Genomic DNA, 17,701 nt, shown 5'->3' on the forward strand with positions numbered 1-17,701 from the left:
CTCTTCTGGGGAAAGGGTTAGGGTGTTTTCAGTTGTCTATGCAGGAGAGTTGTATCATGTTAGGCAAAATTATGACCTCGTTACTGTCTTTATTCGATTATTAAATTTGAGGAGATGCATACGAGTGCCAACTAGACAAGGGGTGGACTTGTGATGGTTATGTGTTAACCTGACTGGGCCACAGTACACAGATATATGGACAAACATTATTCTGGATGTTTCTGTGAAGGTGTGTTTTGGATATGATTAACACTTAACTCAGTGGACTTTGAGTAAAGCAGATTATGCTATATAACATGTGTGGGCCTCATTCAATCAGTTGAAGACCTTAACAGAACAAAAACCTTACCTCCCCCTAGCAAGACAGAGTTCTGCCAGCTGACTGCCTTTGGACTTGAACTGCAGCTCTTCCCTGGGTCTCCAGTCTGCTGCCCTATCCTGCAGATTTTGAACTCACCAAGCTTCCACGGTCACGTGAGCCAATCCCTTAAAGTACCTCTCTCTCTCTTTCTTTCTCTGTCTCTCTGTGGTGTGTGTGTGTGTGTATAGTACAGGTACACCTCGTTTTATTGCACTTCATTTTATTGCATTTCACAAATATTCCGCTCTTTACAAATTGAAGGTTTGTGACAACCGTGCATTGAGGAAAGTCTACTGGTACCATTTTTCTAACACCATTTGCTTATTTCATGTCTCTGTGTCACATTTTACTAATTCTTGCAATATTTCAAATTTTTTCATTATTATTATCTTTGTTATGGTGACCTGTGATCAGTGATCTTTGATGTTACTGTTGTAATTATTTGGGGGCACCATGAAACCTGCCCACATGAGATGGTGAGCTTAATAAATGTGGGCATTTTGACTGCTCCATCTACCAGCCATTTCCCCATCTCTCTCCCTCTCCTTGGGCCTCCTTATTTTCTGAGACACACAAATTTTTTTTTTATATTTCATATTTTATTTTTTTTGAATTTTATTTTTTATACAGCAGGTTCTTATTAGTTATCCATTTTATACATATTAGTGTATACATGTCATTCCCAATCTCCCAATTCATAACGCCCCCCCACACTTTTCCCCCTTGGTGTCTGAGACACAAAAATTTGGAAACAGGGCCAATTAATAATTCTACAGTGGCCTCTGAGTGTTCAAGTGAAAGAAAGGGTCGCATGTCTCTCATGTTAAAAGCTAGAAATAATTAAGCTTTGTGAGGAAGGCATGTCGAAGTTTGAGACAGGCTGAAAGCTAGGCCTCCTGTGCCAGTTAGCCAAGTTGTGAATGCAAAGGAAAAGTTTTTGAAGGAAATTACAAGAGCTACTCCAGTGAACACACAAATAAAAAAGCAAAACGGCCTTATTGATGATATGGAGAAAGTTTTAGTGGCCTGGTTAGAAGATTAAACCAGCCACAACGTTCCCTTAAATCAAAGCCTAATCCACAGGAAGGCCCTAACTCTCTTCAATTCTATGAAGGCTGAGAGAGGTAAGGAAACTGCAGAGTAAAAGTTTGAAGCTAGCTGAGGTTGGTTCACGAGGTCTAAGGAAAGAAGCCATCTCCATAATATAAAAGTGCAAGGTGAAGCCCCAAGTGCTGATGCAGAAGCTGCAGCAAGTTATCCAGAAGATCCAGCAAAGATAATTAATGAAGCTGGCTACACTAAACAACAGATTTTCAGTGTAGATTAAACAGCCTTACTTTGGAAGAAGATGCTGTCTAGGACTCTTATACCTAGAGAGGAGAAGTCAATGCCTGGCTTCAAAGCTTCAAAGGACAGGCAGACTCTCTTGTTAGGGGCTAATGCAGCTGGTGACTTTAATTTGCAACTAGTGCTCATTTACCATTCTGAAAATCCTAGGACCCTTAAGAATTATGTGAAATCTATTCTGCCTACGGTTTATAAATGGAACAGCAAAGCCTGGATGATAGAACATCTGTTTATAATATAGTTTATTGAGTAATTAAAGCCCACTGAGACCTACTGCTCAGAAAAAGATTCCTTTCCAAATATTACTACTCACTGACAATATACCTGGTCACCCAAGAGCTCTGATGGAATGTACAATGAGATTTAAGTTTTCATGCCTGCTAACACAGCATCCATTCTGCAGTCCATGGATCAAGGAGAAATTTTGACTTTCAAGTCTTATGACTTAAGAAATACATTTCATAAGGCTATAGCCGCCATAGACAGTGATTCCTCTGACGGATTTGGGCAAAGTCAATTGAAAATCTTCTGGGGACTTCCCTGGTGGTGCAGTGGTTAAGAATCCACCTGCCATTGCAGGGGACATGGGTTCAAGCCCTGGTGCAAGAAGATCCCACATGCTGCGGAGCAACTAAGCCTGTGCGCCACAAGGGCTGAGCCTGTGCTCTAAAGCCTGTGAGCCACATCTACTGAGCCCACGTGCCAAAACTACTGAAGCCCGTGGGCCTAGAGCCCGTGCTCTGCAACAGGAGAAGTCACCGCAATAAGAAGCCCGCGCACCACAACTAGCCCCCTCTTGCCACAACTAGAGAAAGCCCATGCACAGCAGCAAAGACCCAACACAACCAAAAATAAATAAATATATATATATATATATTTTTTTTTTTTAAAAAAGAAGAAAACCTTCTGGAAAGGATTCACCATTACGTGCTCTGCAACAGGAGAAGTCACCGCAATAAGAAGCCCGCGCACCACAACTAAGAGTAGCCCCCTCTTGCCACGACTAGAGAAAGCCCATGCACAGCAGCAAAGACCCAACACAACCAAAAATAAATAAATATATATATATATATATTTTTTTTTTTTAAAAAAGAAGAAAACCTTCTGGAAAGGATTCACCATTCTAGATGCTATTAAGAACGTTAAGAAAATATTTGTACTTTATGGGAAGAGGTCAAAACATCAGCACTAATAGGAGTTTGGAAGAAGTTGATTTCAACCCTCGTGGATGACTTTGATGGGTTCAAGACTTCAGTGGAGGAAGTAACTGCAGACGTGGTGGAAACAAGAGAGCTAGAATTAGAAGTGGGAGTCTGAAGATGTGACTGCATTGCTGTAACCTCCAGATACAACTTTAATGAATGAGGAGTTGCTTCTTATGGTTGAGGAAAGAAGATGGTTTCTTTTTTCTTCTTTACTTTAAAAAAATTTTTTTAAATTTATTTTGGCTGCACTGGGTCATGTGGGCTATTTTTTTAGTTACGGCATGTGGGCACTTAGTTGTGGCATGTGGGCTCTTAGTTGTGGCATGCGGGATCTAGTTCCCTGACCAGGGAGAGCAAGGGGTCTTAACCACTGGACCACCAGGGAACTCCCAAGAAAGTGGTTTCTTGAAATGGAACCTATGCATGGTGAAGATGCTGTGAAGATTGTTAAAATAACAAAGGATTTAGAATATTACATAAACTCAGTTGATAAAGCAGCAGCAGGATTTAAGAGGACTGTTTCCAGTTTTGAAAGAAGTTCTACTGTGGGTAACATGCTATAAAACAGCATTGCACGCTACAGAGAAATCGTTCACGATGGGAATACTCAATTGATGCAGCAAACTTCATCACTGCCTTATTTTTAAAAAATTGTGACAGCCACCCCAGCCTTCAGCAACCTGATCAGTCATCAGATATCAGCAATACGCTCCTCTAGCAAAAAGATTACAACTCACTGAAGACTCAAATGATAGCAGTTTTCAGCAGTATTTTTAGATTAAGGTGTGTATTTTTTTTTTAACAAATAATGCTATCACACACTTAGTAGACTACATTACAGTGTAAACATAACTTTTATATGCACTGGGAAGCCAAAAAATTTGTGTGACTTGCTTTGTTGTGATAGTCACTTTATTGGAGTGGTCTGCAGTATCTCCAAGGTATGCCTGTACACACACACACACACACACACACACACACACACATCCCTATATATGTAAAGATATATATATATATATACATAACAAAAATCATACAGTATTTGTCTTTTTGTGACTGAATTATTCCACTTAGCAGACGTCCTCAAGTTTCATTCGTGTTACAGCATATTGCAGAGTTTCCTTCCTTTTTAATGCTGGACAACATTCCATTGATGGTATATACCACATTATGCTTATCCATGCATCCATTGATGAATACTTGGGCTGTTTCCATGTTTTAGCTATTGTGAATAATGCTGCCATGAAACGGGTGTACATATATCTCTTCAAGACCCTACTTTCAATTCTTTTGGGTATATACCCAGAAGTGGAATTTCTGGGTCATATAGTAATTCCAATTTTAATTTTTTGAGGACCCACCATACTGTTTTCCACAGTAGCTGTACCATTTTACATCCCCACCAACAGTGCACAAGCGTTCTAATTTCTCAACATCCTCATCAACACTTGTTGTTTTCTGATAGTAGCCATCCTAATGGGTATGAGGTGCGTATCTCATTGTAATTTTGATTTGCATTTCCCTTAGGATTAGTGATGTTGAACTCCTTTCATGTGCTTATTTTCTATTTGTATATCTTCTTTGGAGAAATATCTATTCAAGTCCTTTGACCATTTTTGAATTGGGTTCTTTTGTTGTTGTTGTTGAGTTTTAGGAGTTCTCTGTATATTCTGAATATTAATCCCTTATCAGATATATGATTTGAAAATATTTTCTCTCATTCTGTGGGTTACCTTTTTACTCTGTGGATACTGTTTTGTTTTTTTTTTTTGGATACTGTTTCTTGATGAACAACATTTAAAAATTTTCATGAAATCCAACTTGTCTGTTTTTTATTTTGTTATGTGTGCCGTTGGTGTCATATCCAAGAAATCATTGCCAAATCAAATGTTTTGCAGCTTTTGTCCTTTTTATTCTAAGAGTTTTATTGTTTTAGGTCTTACATATAGGTCCTTGACCTATTTTGAATTAATATTTGTATAAGATGTTAGGTCAGGGTCCAGCTTCATTCTTTTTCATGTGAATATCCAGTTTTCCCAGCACTGTTTGTTGGAAAGATTGTTCCCCCCATTGAATGGTCTTGGCACCCTTGTCAAAAATCATTTAGCCATAGATGTTTATTTCTGAGCTCCCTATTCTATTCCATTGGTCAATATGTCTGTCTTTATGCCAATACCGTACTGTTTTTTTGTTTTTCATACTGTTTTGATTACCATAGATTTGTAGTAGTTTTGAAATTAGGAAGTGTGAGTCTTCCAATTTTGTTCTTCTTCAAGGTTGTTTTAGGACATATACAGGGTCCCTTGAGACTCCATATGAATTTTAGGATAGGTTTTTCTATTTCTGCAAAAAATATCATTGGAATTTTGTTAGAGATTGCATTGAATCTGCAGATTGCTTTGGGTAGTATTGCCATTTTAACAATATTAAGTCTTCTAATCCATGAATATGGGATGTGTTCCATTTATTTATATCCTTTTTAATTTCCTTTAGCAATATTTTGTACTTTTCATTGTATGAGTCTCTCACCTCCTTGGTTAAATTAATTCCTAAGTTTTTTGGTGCTATTGTAAATGGAATTATTTTAAAATTTCTTGTCAGATTGTTTATTATTGGTGTATAGAAATGCAACTGATTTTTTCGTGTTTAACTTTTTTTTTTTTTTTTTTTTTTTTTTCTTTTTTGCGGTATGTGAGCCTCTCACTGTTGTGGTCTCTCCCGTTGCGGAGCACAGGCTCCGGATGCGCAGGCGCAGTGGCCATGGCTCACGGGACCAGCCGCTCCGCGGCATGTGGGATCTTCCCGGACCAGGGCACGAACCCATATCCCCTGCATCGGCAGGCAGACTCTCAACCACTGCACCACCAGAGAAGCCCTCGTGTTAACTTTTTAATCTGCTACTTTGCCAAATTCATTTATTAGTTCTACAGCTTTTTTATGGAGTCTTTAGGGTTTTCTACATATGAGATCATATCATCTGCAAACAGAGATAATTTTACTTCTTCCTTTCCAATCTGGATGCCTTTTATTTCTTTTCCTGCCTAATTGTTCTGGCTAGAACTTTCAGTACTATGTTGAACAGAAGTGGTGAAAGTGGGCATCCTTGCCATACTCCTGTTCTGGAGGCTGGAAAGTGCAAGATCAAGGTGCAGGCCTGGTCAGGTGAGGGTCTTCTTCCTGGTTCACAGCCAGTGCCTTTTTTCTGTGTCTTCCTATAGTGGAAGGGGCTGGGGGTCTCTGTGGTATCTCTTTTATAAGAGCACTAGTCCTTTTCATGAGGGCTGTATTATGTTGCCACCATGGAACTCAAGAACAAGGAGAACTGATGGAAATAAAATGATGCTTATGCTGTTTGCTATACTGTAAGTGATAAAGTCCTTTGTCTCTGATCCAGGAGTCTGTTTTTGGCCACCATCTATGAAGTGGTATCAGGCTAACTTATTAGTTTGTAAGTAGGATAAAATTAACTCTCAGACCTGACAGTTTGCCAAATGGTAATTTTCTATTTTGATCATTCTTTTTTTTTTAACATCTTTATTGGAGTATAATTACTTTACAGTGGTGTGTTAGTTTCTGCTGTATAACAAAATGAATCAGGTATACATGTACATATATCCCCATATCTCCTCCCTCTTGCATCTCCCTCCCACCCTCCCTATCCCACCCCTCTAGGTGGACACAAAGCACTGAGCTGATCTCCCTGTGCTACATGGCTGCTTCCCGCTAGCTACACATGGCTGCTTCCCACTAGCTATCTGTTTTACATTTGGTAGTGTATATATGTCCATGCCACTCTCTCACTTCGTCCCAGCTTACCTTCCCCCTCCCCGTGTCCTCAAGTCCATTCTCTACATCTGCATCTTTATTCCTGTCCTGTCCCTAGGTTCTTCAGAACCATTTTTTTTTTTTTAGATTCCATATATATGTGTTAGCATACGGTATTTGTTTTTCTCTTTGTGACTTACTTCACTCTGTATGACAGTCTCTAGGTCCATCCACCTCACTACAAATAACTCAATTTCGTTTCTTTTTATGGCTGAGTAATATTCCATTGGATATTTGTGTCATATCTTCTTTATCCATTCATCTGTCGATGGATACTTAGGTTGCTTCCATGTCCTGGCTATTGTAAACAGAGCTGCAGTGAACATTGTGGTACATGACTCTTTTTGAATTATGCTTTTCTAAGGGTATATGCCCAGTAGTGGGATTGCTGGGTCATATGGTAGTTTTATTTTTAGTTTTTTAAGGAACCTCCATACTATTCTCCATAGTGGCTGTATCAATTTACATTCCCACTGACAGTGCAAGAGGGTTCGCTTTTCTCCACACCCTCTCCAGCATTTGTTGTTTGTAGATTTTTTGATGATGGCCATTCTGACTGGTGTGAGGTGATGCCTTATTGTGGTTTTTTTTTTTACATCTTTATTGGAGTATAATTGCTTTACAATGGTGTGTTAGTTTCTGCTTTATTACAAAGTGAATATTTTGATCATTCTTTATATATTTATGTTAATTGGAATTCTACTGTAAGGAAGATCTTTCCCTTCTCCCCTTCTCTCAAGGATTCTTGTTTTATTCTTAGATTGTAGTCAGTTATAGTCTTTATTTTGATCCTCAAATTAGGAGCTCTTCAAGTTGGCTCTTTGTTTTTTGACTTGTCCCCATCATTTTCTGAGCACTTTACTTTCTGGCAGCACAGTATAAAATGTTCCAAACGCATCTTGTATTTTCTTAGCCCCAGCCATAAAACCAGCCATTTCTCCAAAGAGCTCTGGACTTCTTATTGGTTAATCGTATTTGGAAAGTAATATCTGGATGCTAGGTATGCTTACTGCTACTAAGGTGTCATTGCCACTAGACCCTCTCAGCAGAATATTTGTATGAACACATACATATCTATATCCGTCTGCATATATACAAAAACCATCCATTTATACTCATACTTTCAATTCTAATCCAATACCACAAGGTTCATTCTAGTGCTTCTGCTTTCCTTATTTGTAACTTCTTTATACAACAGTGAGAAATCATTCAGTATAGTTTTTGTTTTGTTTTGTTTTGTTTTGTTTTTTTGCGGTACACGGGCCTCTCACTGTTGTGGCCTCTCCTGTTGCGGAGCACAGGCTCCGGACGTGCAGGCTCAGTGGCCATGGCTCACGGGCCCAGCCACTCTGCGGCATGTGGGATCTTCCTGGACCGGGGCACGAACCCGTGTCCACTGCATTGGCAGGTGGACTCTCAACCACTGTGCCACCAGGGAAGCCCCATTCAGTATAGTTTTAATTTGCATTTCATGTAAGTGAAATTGAGCTTCTTTCCTGTGTTTTAAAGCCATTTGTTTTTCTTTATCTGAGCACTGACTGTACATCTTCTCTCATTTTTCTATGGATTATTGGTCTTGTTCTTTTTTCTAGGACTTCTTTTTATATTAGGGAAATTAGTTCTGCAAATATTTTTTTCTCACTTCATGATTTGTCTTTTTAAAAAAAAAATAAAATAAATAAATTTTTGGCTGCATAGGTCTTCGTTGCTGTGCCACCAGGGAAGTCCCATTGTGTTTTTAAATATCAAGGCAGAATGTATACTCAGTCACAGCTTTCATTTCTTCTGTGGCCAACAGTTTTCTAGTTTTCTAGTGTGTATTTTTTGTCTATGGGTAAGATTATCTGCTCTTTTCTACCATTTTAACAGTAATTTTGTATGAAAGGTTGCATTAGACTGCATAACAAAATACCACAGACTGGGTGGCTTAAAAAATAAAATTTTTTCCCCTCAAAGCTCTGCAGCCTAGAAGTCCAAGATCAAGGTATCAGCAGGTTTGGTTTCTTCTGAGGCCACTCTCCTTGGCTTGCAGATGGCTGCCTTCTCACTGTGGCCTCACATAGTTTTTGTTCTGTGCACACTTGCATTTCTGGCATCCAAATTTTCTCTTTTTATTAGGACCCCAGTCAGATTAGTTTAGGGCTCATTCTAAAGAACTCACTTTAAATTAATCATTTCTTTAAAGACCTTATCTCCAAATAGAGTCACATTCTGAGGTACTAGGCATTAGAACTTCAGCATACAAACTTCTGGGGTACACAGTTCATCTCATAACAAAGGTGTTTGTCACTTTCTTCTTTTTTTTTTAACATCTTTGTTGGAGTATAATCGCTTTACAATGGTGTGTTATTTTCTGCTGTATCACAAAGTGAATCAGCTATACGTATACATATATCCCCATATCCCCTCCCTCTTGCGTCTCCCTCCCTCCCACCCTCCCTATCCCACACCTCTAGGTGGTCACAAAGCACCGAGCTGATCTCCCTGTGCTACGCGGCTGCTTCCCACTAGCTATCTATTTTACATTTGGTAGTGTATATATGTCCATGCCACTCTCTCACTTCGTCCCAGCTTACCTTTCTTCTTTCGTTTTTTAATCCATTATTAAATGAATTGTGTTTTCCAACCATTTTCAAGTGTCTTCTGTGAAGGAAGAGCAAGAGAGACTAAGGTAGTTTTCCAGATTTCACAGTGCAAAGGTTTTCAGGTGCCACGATCAGACTGTCTCATTCAATGTGGCCCTTTTTGTAGTTTTTGTGTAGCCCTGCTTTCTTTGCTTCTCTATTCTAAACAGGGCTTTTGCCCCAGACCTGTGCTCTCTGGCATCATCACTAGTCATTGCACACAGGAAACATAGCCCCTGGATTTTAGGTGAGCTCTTTATCTACTTTCTGAGATTTTCATATCTGAGTTTCCCAGACATTCTTTTGGACATTCTGTACCTCCTCTTTCTACTATGTTCCCTATAGCTTTAACCCAACCTCAGTTCTTTTTATCTCTACTTCTGCTCTGATTGTTTAGAACAACAAACATTTTCACTTTCGCATGAACTTCTCATCCTCAGTGAATCTATTTTATCATCCTCTGGGAGTCTGTTTTTGCTGGTGTTTTCTGGGATCTGCTGCCACTGTTTCCCTTAAACACTCCAGGAGTCTCTTGCCATGCAACCTCTGCCCAATCTCAAATGCTCTTGGCAATCCTTACTCAGGTCTTGTAGTCTCCCGTTGCTCTTTGCCTCCTAGTATTGCGGAATATGGGATTTTCATGTTTCTTTTTTTCCTTCCTATATTTCCCTGTTGCTTTATATAATTTATGGGGTGGGGGGCGGACATTCAGTCATACATAACTGCAGTACCTATATCATAATCATTTTACTTTGTAATGTAAAATTTCCCCATTTTTCTACATTATAAAGATAGCTGTATATTTTCCCTAATGCCAAAGATAATACATAATGCATAATCATGTAGAAAGTTCAAGTCATACAAAAGAGTACAAGGAAGAATGAAAATCATTGAGAGGCAACTACTCAACATTTTGGTAAACATTCCAAACGTCTCTCAGTTATACACAGATTTATAAGAATAAGCTCATACTATATATGCTGTTTTGTATTCTGCATGTTTATTCAATAATATGTCCCAAAGTTCTTCTTTGTCAATAGATATAGATTTACACCATTTTTTAAATTATCAGAATTTATTCTTCCAAGCAACTATTATGACCTAAGAGAAGTTACTTTAAATATATTTAAAATTTTTATTGAAGTATAGTTGATATACAATGTTGTGTTAATTTCTGCTGTACAGCAACACGATAAAAACCAAATAAAGTAGAAAGGTAAATTCTTCATTCCTTTTACTCCCCAGGATGAACTACTCCCCAGAATTAACAACTATATGCAGACATAGACATATAATCATATACTGCACATGTTTATACATACACAGAGTTTTCTTTGTTCAAAAATGGGAATTAAGGGCTTCCCTGGTGGCGCAGTGGTTGAGAGTCCGCCTGCCGATGCAGGGGACACGGGTTCGTGCCCCGGTCTGGGAAGATCCCACATGCCGTGGAGTGGCTGGGCCCGTGGGCCATGGCTGCTGAGCCTGTGCGTCCGGAGCCTGTGCTCCGCAACGGGAGAGGCCACAACAGTGAGAGGCCCGCATAATGTAAAAAAAAAAAAAAAAGGGAACTGAGCTATATATAATGTTCTGCAACCTGCTTTATTTACATGACATATCATGGACATATTTTCAGGGTGTGACATTTTGAATGTCAATGTTTACATTAAATTGTATTTTTCTTTAAGTATATTCTTTTAAAATGTTTATGATGTTTTAATATATTGGCATTTAATGTACTGATATAAAATATTACATGTATTATAAAATCTTTTATATATACACAGATACAAAAAAAGTCCTGTATATGCACTGCCCTTAAAATAAAGGAACACTGTCAATACCATTAAAGAACTAAGTCTATTTATACTCTCTTTCCAGTCTTATTTCCTTTTCTGTCCCTAGAGGTAAGTACCATTCTGAATTTTATGTTATGAGTTATCATTTATGATATTAAGTGATATTATCTTTTTAAAGTTTCCAGTCAATGACTATTTATATATATACAGTACTGCTGTGAATATTCTCCTATGTGACTCTCATTACTCATGTATGAGAGTTTCTTCTGAGTGCATTCTTTTTTTTTTTTTTTTTTTCGGTACGCGGGCCTCTCACTGTTGTGGCCTCTCCCGTTGCGGAGCACAGGCTCCGGACGCGCAGGCTCACCGGCCATGGCTCACGGGCCCAGCCGCTCTGCGGCATGTGGGATCTTCCCAGACCGGGTCACGAACCCGCGCCCGCTGCATCGGCAGGCGGACTCTCAACCACTGTGCCATCAGGGAAGCCCCCTGAGTGCATTCTTGAGGTGGAATTGCTGGGTCATAGAAAATGTGCAGGTTCAATATTGATCAATAATACTATATTGTTTTCTAGAGTGTTCCAACATTCTATATTTTAGAAGCCTATTTTATTAGCACTGAATTACTTTTTTTAAAAAATAGTACTTGATTCTAACATAGTTAATCATTAGAAAATTTGTTAGCTTATAAAAATGTGATCTATAGAAAACCTTTCAGGAACACTAGTATTACTTGTATTACTTTTTAATAGCCAGTTATGATTAAAACTTTGCAAAATAACTTGCTAATGTTTTGATTATGGCTTCATTATACTACATTGTATTTGGTTTAGGTGTGCTATTTAACATATTCCAGAGGAACAACAATAAGCATATTAAAATCTGTTTATATAGTTATGCCTTGCCTGATTGTTATATGTATTACTTCCGGATTGTTATATGTATGTGTGACCACCCATTAGCTTCCTCTGGATAACTTTTTTTTTTTTTTTTTTAATGGTATGTGTTCTATCTAAACAGTGCCTACAACACTGCCACCTCACATCCACAAGTGTTAATACAGGTGTAAATGTGAGGTGGGTACAGGGACCGTAAATAGCTGACAGATTTTATTTGGTATATTTTATCTGAAATCTATTTAATAGTAAACATCTATGAAATATGAATAATAGCAAAAATAGCACATTTATTGTACTTGGGTTTCTTTTCCTCTTGAAATAAATTCTCAGTTACCATTTTATACTTATATACAAGTAAATATTTGGTGTTTAACATCTTGTTTCTTCTATTATACTTATTTTTAAATTACTTATCATAAAATATAAACAAATTCTTGACTAGACTGTTATTTTAGACCCCTTTATTTTGCCCTTCCCTACTAATTGTACAATCTTTTACCTCATATTTCAAAACATCAAAATTCCTCCTTTCCATCCTTCATCAAAACCATCTCTGGCAGATCTGGGGAGAAATTAAACCGGGTGTGCCCCAAACCTGCAAACATTTTCTTACTAATGAAATCTGAGAACATTGAACTTCAAAGGCACATGTGACCACGGAGCATCAGGACTTTTGTTTCTGGATAGAATTGTGTTTTTTGAGGGGTCCTGTAGCAAAGGGCAGGGATGCTGTGACCGAGCGAGTCTTGCTCCAGCAATTGCATCCCCTCTGCCTGAATGACCAGTTTTGGAAGGAGCCTGCAGACATGACTGTAAGTATCTGAGGTTTCAGGTTGTGTTTTAGGGTAGGACCTCACTGCCCAGCTCCAGCCAGCTGTACCCAAAAGTAAATGTTTGGGGGCAATCACTTATTTATTGTAGTCAACATAAAAGTAGCTGGGCAAGTGACACCTAGAAGAAAATAAGATGACCAAAAAAAATGTGCAAAGACTCATTTCGTTACTCACGGTTTTTTGCATTTGCGAATGTAAGTAGTTTTTGAAGTTCTCTTGGGACTTACATTCCTACAACTGCATAAAGCCAAACGTGGATTTCAAAAAAGGTCCCTAAGGGGCTTTCGTTAAGTGCAAAATCAGTGCAGAGGTCCCTCGCTCCTCTCACGTACTCTTATCCCAAGTGGTGGTGGCGGTGGGGAGCGCTTGGGTAGCACGCAAGCTCTTTTGTTCCTCCTCCGCAAAGTAGAGGTGGTGTGGCCCGAGGCTTTGCGGGATAGCGTCCCCCGCGGAGTTCAAGTCTAGATCTGCCAGCGCTGAGCCCCCGGAGGGAGGAGGGGGCGGGCTCAGGGAGTCCCTCCTTCGGGGGCGGGGCCAAGGTCTGCCCGGCCCTGCAGAGCGGAGGTCTACGGGCTCCAGTTAAGTAAAGCGCATGCAAACCCGGCCAGAAGCCACCGCACTTATCAGCAGATCTCATGATTGTTTGGTAAAGGCTCTGCGGGTCTACACAGGTCACCTCCCTCGGAACTCCGCGACTCCGCGTCGGAGCCAGCCCTCGGCCCCCCTGCAGTCGGACGGTTACAGCCGCGGGAGACCTGGAGGCGGTGGCAGCGGCCCAGGAACTAGCAGCAGCGCCCGGGTAAGTCTGGGCATGTGTTTATCTCTCCGTGTGCCCAACTTTATGATTACCGGTCTGCCTGTCCTACACCCAGGGCCTCTGTGATTCTACATTTATTTTCCTTAATCGGGATAGATAAAATATTTCATGGGATTCCAAGGCTTTTTTTTAATCCGTTTACTTTTGAATGGTTTTCACTTGTTTTATCCCACTGCTGCCTGTTGCCAAACAGCATGAATGAATGATGCAATCCTACATAGGGGAGTCATCAGTACAAGAGTAGGAAAATCTCCAGAATTTAGAGTTGCAGTGTCTGACTTCATGAACTTCTTTACCATTAGAATTAGAATTTTAAATATGTACTTACCAGATACATTGTTGTAAAGGTAGAGCTTCAAGCTGGGAATTAAATAACTAATTCTTCTATTCATTAAACTTATGTACTATGTTTTCTTTATATGTGACTTGCACGTTGTGTTTACTCTTTAAATATTTGACTGACCGGTATTTGAATGAGTATCAGGGAAGGAAAATTAAATCCAGGGTTTCTATATGTTATTACAACTGCCTGGTGTGTTTTCAATATAATGATCATAGTCCTGTCCCTTTCATGTTGGGAAACAAAGTAGTCAGGACGTTTTAAGTTTTCAGTTTATTTGATACATGTCTAATAACTTTTTAAGCTAACGTTTTATTGATGTATAATTTAATGCAATAATATGTACCCATTTTAGGTGTACATTTTGATGAATTTTGACAATGTTGTACACACTTATAATCACCACCACAATAAAACACTTCCATCACCCTTAAGTTTCCTAGGGCCTCTTTGCAGTCAGATACCCCCACTCCTAGCCCTACTGGCCTGATTTTTGTCATAATAGCATTTGTTTGTATTTTCTAGGGTTTCATATAAACAGAATCATATTGTACGTACTCTTTTGTGTCTGGCTTCTTCTAGTCAATATAATGTTTTCTATATTTATTCATGTTACAGCATCATTAGTAATTTGTATCTTTTTATTGCTGAGTAGTGTTCTATTCTAGGGATGTAACACACTGTGTTTATCCATTTATCTGTTGGTGGTCATTCTAGTTTTGGGCTATCATGAATAAAGCTGCTTTGAATATGTTTTTTGTTTTTTTACATACATCTATTTATTTATTTATTGGCCACACCACATGGCACGTGGTATCTTAGTTCCCCAAACATGGATCACACCCATTCCCCCTGCATTGGAAGTGTGGAATCTTCACCACTGGACCACCAAGGAAGTCCCATCCCTTAGCTGCTTCTTTTTTTAAAATATATATTTTAAATTAATTAATTAATTTTTGCCTATGTTGGGTCTTCCTTGCTGCTCGCGGACTTTCTCTAGTTGCAGCGAGTGGGGACTACTCTTTGTTGTGGTGTGCAGGCTTCTCATTGAGGTGGCTTCTCTTGTTGAGGAGCACAGGGCTCTAGGCACTCGGGCTTCGGTACTTGTGGTTCACGGGCTTAGTTGCTCCCTGGAATGTGGGATCTTCCCAGACCAGGGCTCGAATCCATGTCCCCTGCATTGGCAGGTGGATTCTTAATCACTGCGCCACCAGGGAAGTCCCTGAATATGTTTTCATTTCACTTGAATAAATCTCCAGGAGTGGGATTGCTGACTCTTACGGTAGGTAAATGTTTAATTTCGTAAGGAACTGCCAAACTGTTTTCCATAGTGGTTGTACCATTTTACATCCCCACCAGCAATGTATGAGTTCTAGTTGTTCCATATCCTCACCAATACATGGTATTGTCAGTCTTTTTTATTTTTGTTATTCTTCTGAGTTTATTTGCACATCTTTTTTGAAATATCTATTGCTTATATTTTAATGGGTTGTTGTTTTATTGAGTTGTAAGAGTTCTTTATTCTAGATACAAGTCCTCTATCAAATATATGTATTGTGAATACTTTCTCCCATTCTGCGACTTGCCTTTTTTTCTTTCTTTCTCCCTCACCCTGTCGCCATAATGGTGTCTTTTGAAAAGCAGAAGTTTTTAATTTTGATGAAGTCCAATTTATCACTTTTTTCCTTTTATTATTCATGCTATTTGGGTTTTATTTGAGAAAATTTTGCCTACCTTAAGGTTGTTCTATTAGTATCTATTGCTGCATAATAAATTATCCCAAAACTCAGCAGCTTAAAATGACATACGTTTATTTTCTCACTTTCTGTGGGTCAGAAATCTGGGAGCAGCTTAGCTGGGTGGTTCTGGTTTAGGGTCTCTTAAGAGGTTGCAGTTGGCCATGGTCAACTTATCTGAACACTTTACTGGGGGAGGATCTGCTTCCTAGAGCACCCACCTGGTTATTGGCAGGATTCAGTTCCCTGAGGGTTGTTGGACTGAGGTCCTTAGTTCCTCACTGGCTGTTTGCTGGACGTCCCCTCAGTTCTGCCACATGGGCCTCTCATTGGGCAGCTACCAACATGGTAGCTGCCTTACCCCAGAGCAAGGAGTGGGGGTGCTGGGGCAAGATGGAAGCCACATTCCTTTTTTTTTCCCTTTTTTGAGATTAACTCACTTTTTTCTTATTTTATTTTAGTTTTTGGCCTCACTGTGTGGCTTGCAGGATTTTAGTTCCCTGACCAGGGATTGAACCCAGGCCCCAGCAGTGAAAGTGCCGAGTCCTAACCACTGGACTGCCAGGGAATTCCCTGAGATTAACTCACTATAAAAAAAACCACTTTTATAATATTTTTTAATTAGAAATAATTATGGATTCACAGAAGGCTGCAAAGAAATATACAGGGAAATCTCTTGCATTCCTCCTTCCTCCATGTCCCTTCCCCCGAAGACAACATCCCAAGGAACTGACATTGGCACAATCCATAGAGCTTGTTCAGACCTCACAGTTATACACACACTCATTTGTGTCAGTCTAATTTTGCAAGTGATATCCTATCACCTCTGCCTCACTCTATTCACTGGAAGAGAGTCACTATACCCAGCTCACTCTCAAGTGTAGGGGGTTACAGATGGGTTGGGATAGCAGGAAGTCGGTTCACTAGGTTTTTTGGAATTTTTGTTTTTTGGCCTCACTGTGTGGCTTGTGGGATCTTAGTTCCTTGACCAGAAGTGGAACCCAGGACCCCTGCAGTGGAAGCACAGAGGCCTAAACACTGGACCACCAGGGAATTCCCACTAGGGGCCATTTTAGAGGCTGCCTACCACAGGTGTGCAATTTTCCTCCTGTGTTTTAGAAGTCTTATAGTTTTAGCTTTTGTGTTTAGGTCTTGATTCATTTGGAGTTAATTTTTGGCATTGGACTACAAGTTAGGGAAGAATATACATTAGATTTCTATATTTTATTAAAACTACCAGGTAGGATTTCAATATAATAATGATCAGAGTCTTGTCATTTTCATGCTGGTGAAACAAGGGATGTCTTAAATTTTCACATGATCTAATACATGCCCAGTTTAAAAAAAAGAAAAAGGCCAGTAGCAAAGTATGAATTCTAAATTAGAGAAATAGAGCGGGCCTTTATAATTAAACCAATGGATCAAGAATAAACTCTATTAAAGAAGCAAATTGGAAATATTCCTTTTCTTGTCATGCCATTCCGGGCAGTGGGTTCTCTTTAAGAAAGCAGCTTCCGGGGAGGTTTGCTAGGATGCAGCTCTCGCTGGCCTGCAGGGGAGTGGGATTCAGAACACCTGCAGAAGCCAGTTGTGCTCAGCAGAGTGGGAAAGAAACGCTAGACTTGCATGCTCAGGTACGAGGCTTTGAGTACACTTTGTACTCTTCCTCCTTCACAGGAGTATTATCCTGTGTGACTCCGCTGAGAGAAGGGTACACCGAACCCTTTCTGAGTTCAGTGAGGACCGTATTTGAACCTTCCAAATGATTTATTTCCATTCTGGCTTCCTTCCTTTGTCAACCTCTACTTTGCTTTTTCTTGCTGCTTGTTCTTAACTATTTCTTTTTATCTCTTTTTCTCTTCTGAGATTTAGCACCTTTATCCACTTTTTTTTTTTTTTTTTTTTTTTTTTTTTTTTTT

The 17,701-nt window shown here is 39.4% G+C and overlaps 1 protein-coding gene across 3 annotated transcripts in view; it reads left to right on the forward strand.

Annotated features, from left to right (window-relative positions):
• Positions 1-17,701, forward strand: part of PSPH (phosphoserine phosphatase) — a 41,918-nt gene that overhangs the window by 7,961 nt on the left and 16,256 nt on the right. For 2 of the 3 annotated variants that reach the window (XR_003003220.1, XR_003003221.1), the window contains exons 2-3: positions 360-474; positions 13,561-13,688. The gene's annotated coding sequence lies outside the window, so the exon portion shown is untranslated. Of the gene's footprint in view, positions 1-359; positions 475-12,731; positions 13,689-17,701 lie in introns of those variants that run through there. The other variant, XM_024744653.1, reaches the window with a different exon arrangement.

The sequence above is a fragment of the Neophocaena asiaeorientalis genome, unplaced genomic scaffold, assembly GCF_003031525.2.
Source record: "Neophocaena asiaeorientalis asiaeorientalis breed wild unplaced genomic scaffold, Neophocaena_asiaeorientalis_V1.1 scaffold91, whole genome shotgun sequence".
Taxonomy (NCBI): Eukaryota; Metazoa; Chordata; class Mammalia; order Artiodactyla; family Phocoenidae; genus Neophocaena; species Neophocaena asiaeorientalis.